Raw genomic sequence first — 14602 nt, forward strand, 5'->3', positions numbered from 1 at the left:
CGTTTGCCCACCTACATCTCAGACCACTACAACTTTGCATGCTCAATCAGTGGAATGGGGATTACACAGATTTGTCCCCTCTACTAAATCTGGATCAAGAGACCAGGGATTCTCTTCTCTGGTGGCTATCTCGGGTCCATCTGTCCAAGGGAATGAGTTTCCGCAGGCCAGAATGGACTATAGTAACGACAGATGCCAGCCTTCTGGGCTGGGGTGCAGTCTGGAACTCCCTGAAGGCTCAGGGTTCGTGGACTCAGGAGGAGGCCCTCCTTCTGATAAACATTCTGGAACTAAGAGCGATATTCAATGCTCTTCAGGCTTGGCCTCAGCTAGCTGCGGTCAGGTTCATCAGATTTCAGTCGGACAACATCACGACTGTAGCCTATATCAACCATCAGGGGGGAACAAGGAGCCCCCTGGTAATGTTGGAGGTTTCAAAGATAATTCTATGGGCAGAGGTTCACTCTTGCCATCTCTCAGCTATCCATATCCCAGGAGTAGAGAACTGGGAGGCGGATTTTCTTTCATGTAATTAGCAAGAGTCCATGAGCTAGTGACGTATGGGATATACATTCCTACCAGGAGGGGCAAAGTTTCCCAAACCTCAAAATGCCTACAAATACACCCATCACCACACCCACAAATCAGTTTTACAAACTTTGCCTCCTATGGAGGTGGTGAAGTAAGTTTGTGCTAGATTCTACGTTGATATGCGCTCCGCAGAAGGTTGGAGCCCGGTTTTCCTCTCAGCGTGCAGTGAATGTCAGAGGGATGTGAGTAGAGTATTGCCTATTTGAATTCAATGATCTCCTTCTACGGGGTCTATTTCATAGGTTCTCTGTTATCGGTCGTAGAGATTCATCTCTTACCTCCCTTTTCAGATCGACGATATACTCTTATATATATACCATTACCTCTGCTGATTTTCGTTTCAGTACTGGTTTGGCTTTCTACAACATGTAGATGAGTGTCCTGGGGTAAGTAAGTCTTATTTTCTGTGACACTCTAAGCTATGGTTGGGCACTTTTTTATAAAGTTCTAAATATATGTATTCAAACATTTATTTGCCTTGACTCAGGATGTTCAACATTCCTTATTTTCGGACAGTCAGTTTCATATTTGGGATAATGCATTTGAATAAAACAATTTTTTTTTCTTACCTTAAAATTTGACTTTTCCTGTGGGCTGTTAGGCTCGCGGGGGCTGAAAATGCTTCATTTTATTTCGTCATTCTTGGCGCTGACTTTTTTGGCGCAAAATTTTTTTTCTTTTTCCGGCGTCATACGTGTCGCCGGAAGTTGCGTCATTTTTGACGTTCTTTTGCGCCAAAAATGTCGGCGTTCCGGATGTGGTGTCATTTTTGGCGCCAAAAGCTTTTAGGCGCCAAATAATGTGGGCGTCTTATTTGGCGCTAAAAAAATATGGGCGTCACTTTTCTCCACATTATTTAAGTCTCATTTTTTATTGCTTCTGGTTGCTAGAAGCTTGCTCACTGGCATTTTTTCCCATTCCTGAAACTGTCATTTAAGGAATTTGATCAATTTTGCTTTATATGTTGTTTTTTCTATTACATATTGCAAGATGTCCCATGTAGAAGCTGAGTCAGAAGATACTTCTGGAAAATCGCTGCCTGGTGCTGGAGCTACCAAAGCTAAGTGTATCTGCTGTAAAGTTTTGGTAGTTGTTCCTCCAGCTGTTATTTCTATTGAATGTCATGACAAACTTGTTAATGCAGATAATATTTCCTTTAGTAAAGTTACATTACCTGTTGCTGTTCCATCAACTTCTAATACTCAGAGTGTTCCTGATAACATAAGAGATTTTGTTTCTAAATCCATTAAGAAGGCTATGTCTGTTATTCCTCCTTCTAGTAAACGTAAAAAGTCTTTTAAAACTTCTCATTTTTCAGATGAATTTTTAAATGAACATCATCATTCTGATTCTGATAAGGGCTCTTCTGGTTCAGAGGATTCTGTCTCAGAGGTTGATGCTGATAAATATTCATATTTATTTAAAATGGAATTTATTCGTTCTTTACTTAAAGAAGTCCTAATTGCATTAGAAATTGAGGATTCTGGTCCTCTTGATACTAAATCTAAACGTTTAGATAAGGTTTTTAAATCTCCTGTAGTTATTCCAGAAGTTTTTCCTGTTCCTGGTGCTATTTCTGAAGTAATTTCCAGGGAATGGAATAATTTGGGTAATTCATTTACTCCTAAACGTTTTAAGCAATTATATCCTGTGCCATCTGACAGATTAGAATTTTGGGACAAAATCCCTAAGGTTGATGGGGCTGTCTCTACTCTTGCTAAGCGTACTACCATTCCTACGGCAGATGGTACTTCCTTTAAGGATCCTTTGGATAGGAAAATTGAATCCTTTCTAAGAAAAGCTTACTTGTGTTCAGGTAATCTTCTTAGACCTGCTATATCTTTGGCGGATGTTGCTGCAGCTTCAACTTTTTGGTTGGAAGCTTTAGCGCAACAAGTAACAGATCATAATTCTCATAGCATTATTCTTCTTCTTCAACATGCTAATAATTATATTTGTGATGCCATCTTTGATATCATTAGAGTTCATGTCAGGTATATGTCTCTAGCTATTTTAGCTAGAAGAGCTTTATGGCTTAAAACTTGGAATGCTGATATGTCTTCTAAGTCTACTCTGCTTTCCCTTTCTTTCCAGGGTAATAAATTATTTGGTTCTCAGTTGGATTCTATTATCTCAACTGTTACTGGAGGGAAAGGAACTTTTTTACCACAGGATAAAAAATCTAAAGGTAAATTTAGGTCTAATAATCGTTTTCGTTCCTTTCGTCACAACAAGGAACAAAAGCCTGATCCTTCATCCTCAGGAGCGGTATCAGTTTGGAAACCATCTCCAGTCTGGAATAAATCCAAGCCTTTTAGAAAATCAAAGCCAGCTCCTAAGTCCACATGAAGGTGCGGCCCTCATTCCAGCTCAGCTGGTAGGGGGCAGATTACGTTTTTTCAAAGGAATTTGGATCAATTCCGTTCACAATCTTTGGATTCAGAATATTGTTTCAGAAGGGTACAGAATTGGCTTCAAGATAAGGCCTCCTGCAAAGAGATTTTTTCTTTCCCGTGTCCCAGTAAATCCAGCGAAGGCTCAAGCATTTCTGAAATGTGTTTCAGATCTAGAGTTGGCTGGAGTAATTATGCCAGTTTCAGTTCTGGAACAGGGGATGGGGTTTTATTCAAATCTCTTCATTGTACCAAAGAAGGAGAATTCCTTCAGACCAGTTCTGGATCTAAAAATATTGAATCGTTATGTAAGGATACCAACATTCAAAATGGTAACTGTAAGGACTATCCTGCCTTTTGTTCAGCAAGGGCATTATATGTCTACAATAGATTTACAGGATGCATATCTGCAGATCACTATCAGTTTCTGAGATTCTCGTTCCTAGACAAGCATTACCAGTTTGTGGCTCTGCCATTTGGCCTAGCAACAGCTCCAATAATTTTTACAAAGGTTCTCGGTGCCCTTCTGTCTGTAATCAGAGAACAGGGTATTGTGGTATTTCCTTATTTGGACGATATCTTGGTACTTGCTCAGTCTTCACATTTAGCAGAATCTCATACGAATCGACTTGTGTTGTTTCTTCAAGATCATGGTTGGAGGATCAATTTACTAAAAAGTTCATTGATTCCTCAGACAAGGGTGATCTTTTTGGGTTTCCAGATAGATTCAGTGTCCATGACTCTATCTTTGACAGACAAGAGACGTCTAAAATTGATATCAGCTTGTCGAAACCTTCAGTCACAATCATTCCCTTCGGTAGCCTTATGCATGGAAATTCTAGGTCTTATGACTGCTGCATCGGACGCGATCCCCTTTGCTCGTTTTCACATGCGACCTCTTCAGCTCTGTATGCTGAACCAGTGGTGCAGGGATTACACAAAGATATCTCAATTAATATCTTTAAAACCGATTGTACGACACTCTCTGACGTGGTGGACAGATCACCATCGTTTAGTTCAGGGGGCTTCTTTTGTTCTTCCGACCTGGACTGTAATCTCAACAGATGCAAGTCTTACAGGTTGGGGAGCTGTGTGGGGGTCTCTGATGGCACAAGGGGTTTGGGAATCTCAGGAGGTGAGATTACGATCAATATTTTGGAACTCCGTGCAATTTTCAGAGCTCTTCAGTCTTGGCCTCTTCTAAAGAGAGAATCGTTCATTTGTTTTCAGACAGACAATGTCACATCTGTGGCATACATCAATCATCAAGGAGGGACTCACAGCCCTCTGGCTATGAAAGAAGTATCTCGAATTCTGGTTTGGGCGGAATCCAGCTCCTGTCTAATTTCTGCGGTTCATATCCCAGGTATAGACAATTGGGAAGCGGATTATCTCAGTCGCCAAACGTTGCATCCGGGCGAATGGTCTCTTCACCCAGAGGTATTTTTTCAGATTGTCCAAATGTGGGGACTTCCAGAAATAGATCTGATGGCCTCTCATCTAAACAAGAAACTTCCCAGGTATCTGTCCAGATCCAGGGATCCTCAAGCGGAAGCAGTGGATGCATTGTCACTTCCTTGGAAGTATCATCCTGCTTATATCTTTCCGCCTCTAGTTCTTCTTCCAAGAGTGATCTCCAAGATTCTGAAGGAATGCTCGTTTGTTCTGCTGGTAGCTCCAGCATGGCCTCACAGGTTTTGGTATGCGGATCTTGTCCGGATGGCCTCTTGCCAACCGTGGACTCTTCCGTTAAGACCAGACCTTCTGTCGCAAGGTCCTTTTTTCCATCAGGATCTCAAATCCTTAAATTTAAAGGTATGGAGATTGAACGCTTGATTCTTAGTCAAAGAGGTTTCTCTGACTCTGTGATTAATTCTATGTTACAGGCTCATAAATCTGTATCTAGGGAGATATATTATAGAGTCTGGAAGACTTATATTTCTTGGTGTCTTTCTCATCATTTTTCCTGGCATTCTTTTAGAATTCCGAGAATTTTACAGTTTCTTCAGGATGGTTTGGATAAAGGTTTGTCTGCAAGTTCCTTGAAAGGACAAATCTCTGCTCTTTCTGTTCTTTTTCACAGAAAGATTGCTAATCTTCCTGATATTCATTGTTTTGTACAAGCTTTGTTTCGTATAAAACCTGTCATTAAGTCAATTTCTCCTCCTTGGAGTTTGAATTTGGTTCTGGGGGCTCTTCAAGCTCCTCCGTTTGAACCTATGCATTCATTGGACATTAAATTACTTTCTTGGAAAGTTTTGTTCCTTTTGGCCATCTCTTCTGCCAGAAGAGTTTCTGAATTATCTGCTCTTTCTTGTGAGTCTCCTTTTCTGATTTTTCATCAGGATAAGGCGGTGTTGCGAACTTCTTTTGAATTTTTACCTAAGGTTGTGAATTCCAACAACATTAGTAGAGAAATTGTGGTTCCTTCATTATGTCCTAATCCTAAGAATTCTAAGGAGAAATCATTGCATTCTTTGGATGTAGTTAGAGCTTTGAAATATTATGTTGAAGCTACTAAGAATTTCCGAAAGACTTCTAGTCTATTTGTTATCTTTTCCGGTTCTAGGAAAGGTCAGAAGGCTTCTGCCATTTCTTTGGCATCTTGGTTGAAATCTTTAATTCATCATGCTTATGTCGAGTCGGGTAAAACTCCGCCTCAAAGGATTAAAGCTCATTCTACTAGGTCAGTTTCTACTTCCTGGGCGTTTAGGAATGAAGCTTCGGTTGATCAGATTTGCAAAGCAGCAACTTGGTCTTCTTTGCATACTTTTACTAAATTCTACCATTTTGATGTGTTTTCTTCTTCTGAAGCTGTTTTTGGTAGAAAAGTACTTCAGGCAGCTGTTTCAGTTTGAATCTTCTGCTTATGTTTTCAGTTTTTTTCATTATAAAATTTAAACTTTATTTTGGGTGTGGATTATTTTTTCAGCGGAATTGGCTGTCTTTATTTTATCCCTCCCTCTCTAGTGACTCTTGCGTGGAAAGATCCACATCTTGGGTAGTCATTATCCCATATGTCACTAGCTCATGGACTCTTGCTAATTACATGAAAGAAAACATAATTTATGTAAGAACTTACCTGATAAATTCATTTCTTTCATATTAGCAAGAGTCCATGAGGCCCACCCTTTTCTGTGGTGGTTATGCTTTTTTTGTATAAAGCACAATTATTCCAATTCCTTATTTTTTATGCTTTCGCACTTTTTTCTTATCACCCCACTTCTTGGCTATTCGTTAAACTGATTTGTGGGTGTGGTGAGGGGTGTATTTGTAGGCATTTTGAGGTTTGGGAAACTTTGCCCCTCCTGGTAGGAATGTATATCCCATACGTTACTAGCTCATGGACTCTTGCTAATATGAAAGAAATGAATTTATCAGGTAAGTTCTTACATAAATTATGTTTTTTTAAGTCGGCAAACTTTTCATCCGGGGGAGTGGGAGCTCCATCCGGAGGTATTTGCCCAGTTGATCCAACTTTGGGGCAAACCAGAACTGGATCTGATGGCGTCTCGTCAGAACGCCAAGCTTCCTTGTTACGGGTCCAGGTCCAGGGATCCCAAGGCAGCGCTGATAGATGCTCTTGCAGCGCCCTGGTCCTTCAGCCTGGTTTATGTGTTTCCACTGTTTCCTCTGCTCCCTCGTCTGATTGCCAAGATCAAGCAGGAGAGAGCTTCGGTGATCTTGATAGCCCCTGCGTGGCCACGCAGGACTTGGTATGCAGATCTGATGGACATGTCATCCTTTCCACCATGGACTCTGCCGCTAAGGCAGGACCTTCTACTTCAAGGTTCCTTCAAACATCCAAATCTAATTTCTCTACGTCTGACTGCTTGGAGATTGAACGCTTGATTCTATCAAAGCGTGGTTTTTCCGAATCAGTCATTGATACCTTAATTCAGGCTCGAAAACCTGTCACCAGGAAAATCTATCATAAGATATGGTGTAAATATCTTCATTGGTGTGAATCCAAGGGTTACTCATGGAGTAAGGTCAGGATTCCTAGGATATTATCTTTTCTCCAAGAAGGATTGGAGAAGGGATTGTCAGCTAGTTCCTTAAAGAGACAGATTTCTGCTCTGTCTATTCTTTTGCACAAACGTCTGGCTGAGGTTCCAGACGTTCAGGCGTTTTGTCAGGCTTTAGTTAGAATCAAGCCTGTGCTTAAACCTGTTGCTCCGCCATGGAGTTTAAATTTAGTTCTTAAAGTTCTTCAAGGGGTTCCGTTTGAACCTTTGCATTCCATAGATATTAAGCTTTTATCTTGGAAAGTTCTATTTTTAGTAGCTATCTCCTCGGCTCGAAGAGTTTCGGAGTTATCTGCTTTACAGTGTGATTCCCCTTATCTGATTTTCCATGCAGTTAAGGTAGTGTTACGTACCAAACCTGGGTTTTTGCCTAAGGTGGTATCTAATAAGAATTTCAATCAGGAGATTGTTGTTCCTTCCCTATGTCTTAATCCTTTTTCAAAGAAGGAACGTCTATTACACAATCTTGATGTGGTTCGTGCTTTAAAGTTTTATTTACATGCTACGAAAGATTTTCGTCAAACATCTGCTTTGTTTGTTGTCTACTCTGGACAGAGGAGAGGCCAAAAGGCTTCGGCAACTTCTCTTTCCTTTTGGCTAAGAAGCATAATTCGCTTAGCTTATGAGACTGCTGGCCAGCAGCCTCCTGAAAGAATTACAGCTCATTCTACTAGAGCAGTAGCTTCCACATGGGCTTTTAAACATGAGGCCTCTGTTGAACAGATTTGTAAGGCGGCGACTTGGTCTTCGCTTCATACCTTTTCTAAATTCTATAAATTTGATACTTTTGCTTCTTCGGAGGCTATTTTTGGGAGAAAGGTCTTACAGGCAGTGGTGTCTTCCGTTTAAGTTTCCTGCCTTGTCCCTCCCTTCATCCGTGTCCTAAAGCTTTGGTATTGGTATCCCACAAGTAATGGATGAACCCGTGGACTGGATACACCTTTACAAGAGAAAACAAAATTTATGCTTACCTGATAAATTTATTTCTCTTGTGGTGTATCCAGTTCACGGCCCGCCCTGTCATTTTAAGGCAGGTAATTTTTATTTTTAAACTACAATCACCACTGCACCCTATAGTTTCTCCTTTTTTTCTTGCTTGTCTTCGGTCGAATGACTGGGGGTGGCAGTTAGGGGAGGAGCTATATAGACAGCTCTGCTGTGGGTGTCCTCTTGCAGCTTCCTGTTGGGAAGGAGAATATCCCACAAGTAATGGATGAACCCGTGGACTGGATACACCACAAGAGAAATACATTTATCAGGTAAGCATAAATTTTGTTTTTTTTCTTTCAATAGTTCATGGGCACGCCAAGTCTCCTTCTTAATAATTGTTTTCCCCCTTAATGTGTTCCAATGACTTGTTATACCAGTGGCAGAGTATACAACTTGTGGAAAATTATCCTTTATGTTTGTAGGATTGTTTTTCTGTATGAAATAGCAGCCTTTGTTCTTTAAAACCAAAACCCAATCAAATGGGGCAAACTTGCACGAAGAGAATATGACATTATCTTACCACTCTATATACACAGAAAGCTTTTTTTATCTTTTGTTTGCCTGTATACACAAAGTCAAATGTTTAGAGAGAACAATTGCAAATATACATTGCAGTACCTATATCTCCTGATCCCCACTGAGATGTAGATATATTTTGCTGTCTCTTGTTTACATAACTTTTCTGTACCCATAACTGGAGAATTGAAATGTTAAGTATATGTGGTGTTTTCAGCAGGCAAAATCGGTTATCTCAAATTACAAAGGAGAAATGTTATACACTCTAGCGAGTAAAATGGGTCATTAGAAATTCATTAAAGGGGAGACAATTTAACAGTACACTGTCCCAATTAAGGGCTAGATTACAATGGAGTGCTAAATATTGCTTGCTAATATGCGCTGGTATTACAAGTTAATCACAATCTGCTAGATTACGAGTCTTGCGTTAGCCTTAAAAAGCAGCGTTGAGAGGTCCCAACACTGCTTTTTAATGCCCGCTGGTATTACGAGTCTTGAAGGTACAGGTGTACCGCTCTCTTTTTCGGCCAGACTCGAAAATACCGCAAATCCACTTACGTCAATTGCGTATCATATTTTTTCAATGGGACTTGCATAGCGCCGGTATTACGAGTCTTCCAAAAAGTGAGCAGTACACCCTCTCCTGTCTAGCCTGGTACTGCATTTTAAAGTCAGTAGTTAAGAGTTTTATGGTCTAACACCGTAGCATAAAACTCTTAACTAAAGTGCTAAAAAGTACACTAACACCCATAAACTACCTATTAACCCCTAAACCGAGACGCCCCACATCGCAAACACTAAAATAAAAGTATTAACCCCTAATCTGCCGAAACGGACATCGCCGCCACTATAATAAATATATTAACCCCTTAACCGCTGCACTCCCACCTCGCAAACACTAGTAAATTTTATTAACCCCTAATCTGCCGTCCCTAACATCGCCGACACCTACCTACATTTATTAACCCCTAATCTGCCGCCGCCACTATATTAAAGTTATTAACCCCTAAATCTAACCCTAACACCCCCTAATTTAAATATAATTTAAATAAATCTAAATAAAATAACTACAATTAACTAAATTATTCCTATTTAAAACTAAATACTTACCTATAAAATAAACCCTAAGATAGCTACAATATAACTAATAGTTACATTGTAGCTAGTTTAGGATTTATTTTTATTTTACAGGCAACTTTGTATTTATTTTAACTAGGTACAATAGTTATTAAATTGTTATTAACTATTTAATAACTACCTAGTTAAAATAAAGACAAATTTGCCTGTAAAATAAAACCTAACCTAAGTTACAATTACACCTAACACTACACTATAATTAAATTAAAGGGACATGAAACCCAATTTTTTTCTTTCATGATTTAGAAAGAGCATGTCATTTTTTTTTTTTATTATCCTTTATTTATAATCCAAGACTTTGTCAAAAGAAAATAAAAATAATATGAACAACATGACATAATCAAAAAATAATAATAGGTTCATCCAGATAATACTATATTCATTTATACATATATATATATCAACATATTGACATAGCATGATCAATTTGTTCTCAACAATGCTTGGGGTTTTTGTTTTTCACCCCCTTCCCCCCCCTAAAGAATATTATAAGCAGCATGGCCTAATCAGAAAATTATTGTAAGTTCATTCAGATAATACTATGTTCTTTTATACATATATACACTAATCAACATAATAATATAACCTAGTCAATTTAATCTCGATAAGTGCTTGGGGTCTTTATTTTTCACATCCTCCCCCCTTCTCGTTTCCCCCCCTGTGCGGAAGAGCGACACAGCTGGTTCACCGCCAGGAGAGAAAAAAAAAAAAAGGGGAAAAAATGGCTCTGTCTCTGTCACCTTCTTCCTCCTGCTTCTCTACCAGTTTCCTAATAGAACAATTTCTGTGTTTCTGAAGGGAAAGATTATATGATCTATTTCTGTGGCGGGAAATATTTTTAAAAAGGCTGCCCATTTATCAAAGAATCTTTTAATGTCCTGTTCATTGTTTATATCCGCACCTCTCTGCTCTAAAATGCACTGCTTTTTCATGCAGTTTTTAATTTCAGAGATACTTGGTATTGTACAGCTTTTCCACTTTTTACAAATTAGATATCTGGTGGCAAGAATAGTGGAGATTATTATTCTTTCACTATTTTGTCTGCCAGAATCTTTTTTGAGACAAAGTATTATCTGATATAGTGTCAAAGAAACATGTTCTATCTTTAGTACCTTCTTTAGCCAGTATTCAACCTTGATCCAGAGATTTTTAATCTTTGGACAGTGCCAGAACATATGTATTAGATCAGCTGCCTGATATGAACATTTAGGACATTTATTAAACCCCATATTAGCACACTTAAAACCTCTCTCAGGGGTAAAGTATGCGCCATGAAAAGCTTGATATGGGCCTCTCTCCAGGTTGCAGATAGTGTCACCTGAGTAATTTTTTTAATTGACCTTTGTATAGTTTTTGACTCAATACTATTCTGAGGGATTAATGTATTCCAATAGGAGGCCAATTTTGCCAAGACCGGCGCCCCTTTATTCGCACAGAGAAGATGATAACACGGTGCAACTGACATATGGCCCCTTTTTGTTAAGATAAGCCAATCCTCCATTTTACCTAATACCCATTCCCAGCCTGCTTTTTTAACTAGGTCCTGAACAAAATGTCTTAATTGCAAATATGCAAAAAAGTCTTTATTGGACAGGTCGAAGTCCCTTTTTAATTCCTGAAATGTTTTAATGCATTTCCTTCCTCTATCTATTACTTGATATACCTTTGTTAATCCGGAAGAATGCCATTTTCTAAAATCCTCTGAGTGCAAACCAGCTTGGAAAGTAGGGTTACCTAGTATAGGCAAGAGACAAGAGGCCTTGTTATTAATTGAAAGAAGAGTTACTATTTTATGCCACGCCTTAAGTGGATTGAGAATTGTTTTAAATCTTTTGATTTCTGCTGGAAGTTCTTTAGGTAATAAATGTAGTAGCGCAGTCAGAGAATACGGATAACAAACGTTGGTCTCAAGATAATTGTTCAGAACATAGTTGTTGGATGAGATCCAGTCTGCTACGACTCGAGCAAGAAAAGAGAGATTATACAGTCTTATGTCTGGTAAAGCTAAGCCTCCATTTTCTTTTAATACCGAGAGTTTCATAAGAGAGATCTTTGACCTCTTATTCTGCCATAGGAACTGTATAAGTGAGGTGTTAATTGCACGTATATCCTTTCCTAGAAGAATTATTGGTGTATTTTGAAGTATATACAATAATTTCGGCAAAAGAACCATCTTAAAAAGAGCGATTCTTCCAGAAAGCGATAATGGAAGGTTTCGCCACAACAGAAGCTTTTCCTTAATCGTTTTTACTACTGGAGGGATATTCAAAGCATAAAGATCTGCACTCCTTGTTGGGATATGAATCCCTAGATATTTAAAAGAATCTGTTACTTGGTGAAAAGGGGTTTTTAGTATAGAGGTGCTGTTTTTCCTAAGCCAGAATATCTCTGATTTTGTTGTATTTACTTTATATCCAGAGAATGAACCGAATTGTTCCAATATGTGAAAAAGTTTTGGTAAGTTTAATTTAGTGTTAGCTAAATAAAGCAGCAGGTCATCTGCGTATAATCCAATTTTTATTTCGGAGTTGCGAATTTTTATGCCATCCAAGTGGTGGCGGATCTTAATTGCCAGAGGTTCAATAGAAACATTAAATAAAAGCGGGGAGAGAGGACAGCCCTGCCTCGTTCCTCTACTCAGTAGAATAGGAGGAGAGATGTTGTTATTCACTATTAATCTTGTAGATGGTTGTTTATATAGATTCTCAATAAATTCAAGGAAATTACCTCTAATTCCGAAATGGCTTAACGAAGTTTTAATATGTTCATAAAAGATTGAATCGAAGGCTTTTTCAGCATCTAAGGAGATAATGGCAAGATCAGGTATGTCCTCCCCCCCACTATTTAGATTGGACAGAACCTCAAAATATTCTGTCACTAATAAAGCTTCTCTAATTTTTGCAGCCGAATTACGGTTATTTAGAAAGCCTGATTGATCAGTGTGAATGATTTCTGAAAGGATCCCTTGAAATCTGGATGCTAAGATTGCAGTTAGGATTTTATAGTCTGAATTTAGCAGAGCAATCGGTCTGTATGATTCTTTGCACTCAGGATCTTTTCCACTTTTTAATATCAAAGTTGTGTGAGAGTTACAAAATGAAGAAGGAATCAGTTCACCATTAATGAAAAAACTATTTAAAAGCGTACAAAGATGTGGGGTTGCTTCGCTAACCAGGATCTTATAGAATTCACTGGGAAGACCGTCTGGGCCTGCTGCCTTGTTTAAAGAAAGTTTAGATATTGTTTTCTCTATTTCTTCTATGGAAATAGGAGCGTTAAGACTGTTAGCCATTTCTGATGTGGCTATAGGATATGTGATATCCCTCCAGAAGTCAGCAGATTTCTGTATGTCACTTGTTTTAAATGAATATAGTTCCTGATAATATTCTTGGAATGCCTCCAGAATATCATCAGCTTTTGAAAGCTGTAGTCCTTTGTTGTACAATTTATCTATGATTGGTTGTTTTTTCTCATTTCTAATAGGTTTAGCCATCATCTTACCTGATTTATTACCGTATCTGTATAGCTTAGCCTGCATTTTTAATTCTTTTTGTGTCTCTTGAAATATTACAAAGGTATCCCTTTCATTTTTTGCTTTGACATATTTTGCCCAATTTAAAGGAGTTTTATCCAGCATATACTGATTGTAAGTATTAGTCAGATATCGACATGACTCTCTTTCTCTATACCTGATTTTCTTATGTAAGGCAATATTATATGAAGTAATCTCCCCTCTCATTACTGTATCCCAGAATATTCCAGGAGAGCTTAAATAGTCTTTATTGAAATGTACATATTCCTTATATTTATTTATGAGCCAGTTCTTAAATTTTATCTCAGACATCAAATAATAAGGGAAGAAAAAGCGTAGTGAAGTAGGATGCAGATGTGAAAGTTGAAACTCAAGAACAATCGGCGCGTGGTCCGAGAGAAGAATAGGCATTATATCTGATTTTACCCCTCTTGTTAGCATACGCTCATCAATTAAAAATAGGTCAATTCTAGAAAGTGTCTTATGCGCCTTAGAAAGACAAGTAAAGTTCTGTATGGAAGGATTCTGATGCCTCCAGATATCTCGCAGTGCTAGATTCTGTGTAATCTTTTTGAGCATCTTACATTCTAAATTGTCCTTTTTTTGTTTCAATTGTTTGACGCCGTGTCTTAACCTGTCAATTGGACACTGAGGTGCCATATTGTAATCTCCGCCCATAATTAGACAGCCTTCCGTGTAAGATAAAAGTTTAGTCTGCAAAGTATTCCAATATTTTGGATCAAAAGCATTGGGGCCATATGTGTTGCACAGCGTATACATCTCCCGAGCAATCTTTATTTTCAAAAGAACATATCTCCCCCCTGGATCAGCCTCAAAGTGTACCACCTCCGTATTAATTTTTTTTCCTATTAGTATCGCTACCCCCTTCTTTCTCTTGACACTAGGTGCAAAATATACTTCCTTTACCCATGTTGATTTAAGTTTTAAAGATTCTTCTGCAGATAGGTGGGTTTCTTGAATAAAACCTATATCAGTCTTAATTTTCCGGAGCTGAGTGAGGATCGCCTTCCTTTTTATAGGGGTGGATATGCCACCTACATTCCATGACACTATTTTACATTCATCCTTCCGTAATGCCATTTATGAGTTAGGGGGGTAGAGGAGGAAAAATGGGCAGAGAAGGAAGAAGGGGCAGAGAGAGAAAAAAATAAAAAAATAAAAAATTTTTTTTTTATAATAATTGCATAGTAGTAGAATCTTTCCACACTGGGGGGGTGTTTAAATCTTGAGTCTCATATTCAAAAAAAAACACAATCGTCCTCAAAAACATTTATCTACATGTTATACCAAATTGAAATATTCAGCCATGTTGTCCCTGAACCAAGGGATCCAATGTATTATAGAAGTTCTCAGCCAAGTGGGCTTCTTCAAAGAAATGAGTAACCTCTCTAACT

This window comes from Bombina bombina, chromosome 6 (genome assembly GCF_027579735.1).
Source record: "Bombina bombina isolate aBomBom1 chromosome 6, aBomBom1.pri, whole genome shotgun sequence".
In the NCBI taxonomy this organism is placed as follows: Eukaryota; Metazoa; Chordata; class Amphibia; order Anura; family Bombinatoridae; genus Bombina; species Bombina bombina.